This window comes from Arachis hypogaea, chromosome 2, assembly GCF_003086295.3.
Source record: "Arachis hypogaea cultivar Tifrunner chromosome 2, arahy.Tifrunner.gnm2.J5K5, whole genome shotgun sequence".
In the NCBI taxonomy this organism is placed as follows: Eukaryota; Viridiplantae; Streptophyta; class Magnoliopsida; order Fabales; family Fabaceae; genus Arachis; species Arachis hypogaea.
In genome coordinates this window covers 23,703,204-23,706,054 of record NC_092037.1, presented here as the reverse complement: position 1 = coordinate 23,706,054, position 2,851 = coordinate 23,703,204, and the positions used below count along the sequence as shown (strand labels likewise).

The following is a 2,851-nucleotide window of genomic DNA, read 5'->3' as shown; positions in this document are numbered from 1 at the left end:
ATTGCTAAACCTGTTTCTTCCACCATTATTGTTGTTGAAACCTTGTTGAGGTCTCTGTTGATCCTTCCATGAGAGATTTGGATAATTTCTCCATGAAGAATTATAGGTGTTTCCATAGGGTTCTCCCATGTAATTCACCTCTTTCATTGAAGGGTTCTCAGGATCATAAGCTTCTTCTTTAGATGAAGCATCCTTAGTACTGCCTGGTGCAGCTTGTAGGGGTGCACAGACCCGGCCGCCGCCCGAAGGCCCGGCCCAGGCCCGAACACTTTAGGGGCTAATTTGGTGTGATTTCATCGGGTTTAGGGCCGGGTTAGGGTCTCAAAAATAGACCCGGTCATTATTTCGGGTCGGGTCCGGGCCATAGCTCGGGTCACTCGAAGTCGGCCCGGTGGCCCGGTCATCATACATAATTAATATTTTGTGTTATTAGTGATGGATCATGACTATTTTTATGTGGAATTTAAGTATTGTAAACCTTAATATTTTGTGTTATTAGTCATTATAAAACTATAAGTTAATGTTTTATGTTTAGAATGCATAAGACGTTAGACTAATGCATAATATTGTGTTATTTGTATTGATTTAAATATTTGATATTATTAGACAATATTAGTATTGATTGTGGTTTTGCTTTAGTATTGATTGTGGTTATGCTTTAATTTTAAAGAAGGATTGATTCTTGTTATATTTTTCTAAGTAAATTTTACCATGTTAAATAATGGTTGGAGTCTTGGAAATTTGGATATTTTTACATGCTAGCTTACAAGAAGGTATCAACGTAATGTAATGTTAATGGCCCGGTTTTCACCCGGTATAATTGTGGCCCGAAAGTGTATTAGTTTCATCGGGTCTAGGGTCGGGTTCGGGTCTAATAAATAGACCCGGTGTATATTTTGGGTCGGGTCTGGGTCCCATCAAACCCAGCTTCACCCGGCCCATGTGCACCCCTAGCAGCTTGCATTCCGGACAGACTTTGAGAAATCATATTGACTTGCTGAGTCAATATTTTATTCTGAGCCAATATGGCATTCAGAGTATCAATCTCAAGAACTCCTTTCTTCTGATTTGTCCCATTGTTCACAGGATTCCTTTCAGAAGTGTACATGAATTGGTTATTTGCAACCATTTCAATTAGTTCTTGAGCTTCTGCAGGCGTCTTCTTCAGATGAAAAGATCCTCCAGCAGAACTATCCAAAGACATCTTGGACAGTTCAGACAGACCATCATAGAGGATACCTATGATGCTCCATTCAAAAAGCATGTCAGAAGGGCACTTTCTGATCAATTGTTTGTATCTTTCCCAAGCTTCATAGAGGGATTCACCTTCCTTCTGTCTGAAGGTTTGGACTTCCACTCTAAGCTTACTCAATTTTTGAGGTGGAAAGAACTTTGCCAAGAAGGCATTGACTAGCTTTTCCCAAGAGTTCAGGCTTTCTTTAGGTTGTGAGTCCAACCATATCCTAGCTCTGTCTCTTACAGCAAAAGGGAATAGCATAAGTCTATAGACCTCAGGGTCAACCCCATTAGTCTTGACAGTGTCACAGATTTGCAAGAACTCAGCTAAAAGCTTATGAGGATCTTCCAATGGAAGTCCATGGAATTTGCAATTCTGTTGCATCAGAGAAACTAATTGAGGCTTAAGCTCAAAGTTGTTTGCTCCAATGGCAGGGATAGAGATGCTTCTCCCATAGAAGTCGGGAGTAGGTGCAGTAAAGTCACCCAGCACCTTCCTTGCATTGTTGGCATTGTTGTTGTTTTCGGCTGCCATATCTTCTTCTTATTTGAAGATTTCTGTTAGGTCCTCTATAGAGAGTTGTGCCTTAGCTTTTCTTAGCTTTCGCTTCAAGGTCCTTTCAGGTTCAGGGTCAGCCTCAACAAGAATGCTTTTGTCTTTGCTCCTACTCATATGAAAGAGAAGAAAATAAGAAAATATGGAATCCTCTATGTCACAGTATAGAGATTCCTTGAGGTGTCAGAGGAAAAGAAAAATGGAAGGAAGAGGTAGAAAATTCGAACTTATCAAGGAAAGATGGAGTTCGAATTGTGCATTGAGGAGTAGTGTTAGTCCATAAATAGAAGGATGTGAGAAGAGGGGAAGAAATAAAATAAAAAGATTTTAAAAACATTTTGAAAAAATACTAATTGATTTTCGAAAACTTAAGAGTGGAAAAAGAAATTAAGTGATTTTTGAAAAAGATTTTGAAATTAGAAAGTAAAAAGATATGATTGAAAACTATTTTGAAAAAGATGTGATTAAAAAGATATGATTTAAAAGTTATGGTTTTTAAAAAGATGTGATTGAGAAGATATGATTTGAAAAACAATTTAAAAAGATTTGATTTTGAAAATTAATGACTTGGCTAACAAGAAAAGATATGATTCAAACATTAAACCTTTCTCAACAGAAAAGGCAACATACTTGAATTGTTGAATCAAATCATTAATTGTTAGCAAGTATTTTTGAAAATGGAAAGAAATTGATTTTGAAAAATATGATTGAAAAGATATGATTTGAAAAAGATTTGATTTTGAAAAATTTTGAAAACCTGAAAAAAATTTGAATTAAAAACAGAATCTTCCCTCTTGTGCCATCCTAGCGTTAAACGCCCAAAATGGTATCTATTCTGGCGTTTAATGCCCAAAACACTACCCTTTTGGGGGTTAAACGCCCAACCAGGCACACTGGTTGGCGTTTAAATGCCAGTTTTCCTTCTTCACTGGGCGTTTTGAACGCCCAGCCTTTTTCTGTGTAATTCCTCTGCTGTATGTTCTGAATCTTCAATTCTCTGTATTTTTGACTTGAAAAGACACAAATTAAAAAATTTTTGGATTTTTAATAATCAAAATG

General features: G+C 37.0%; 1 non-coding gene across 1 annotated transcript; it reads left to right on the top strand.

The window, feature by feature from the left end:
• Positions 1 to 1,258: 1,258 nt before the first annotated feature.
• LOC112767033 (small nucleolar RNA R71) lies at positions 1,259 to 1,366 on the top strand. Its single transcript, XR_003184677.1, has one exon. It is a non-coding gene; the product is annotated as a small nucleolar RNA R71 (small nucleolar RNA).
• The last annotated feature ends 1,485 nt before the right edge of the window (positions 1,367 to 2,851 follow it).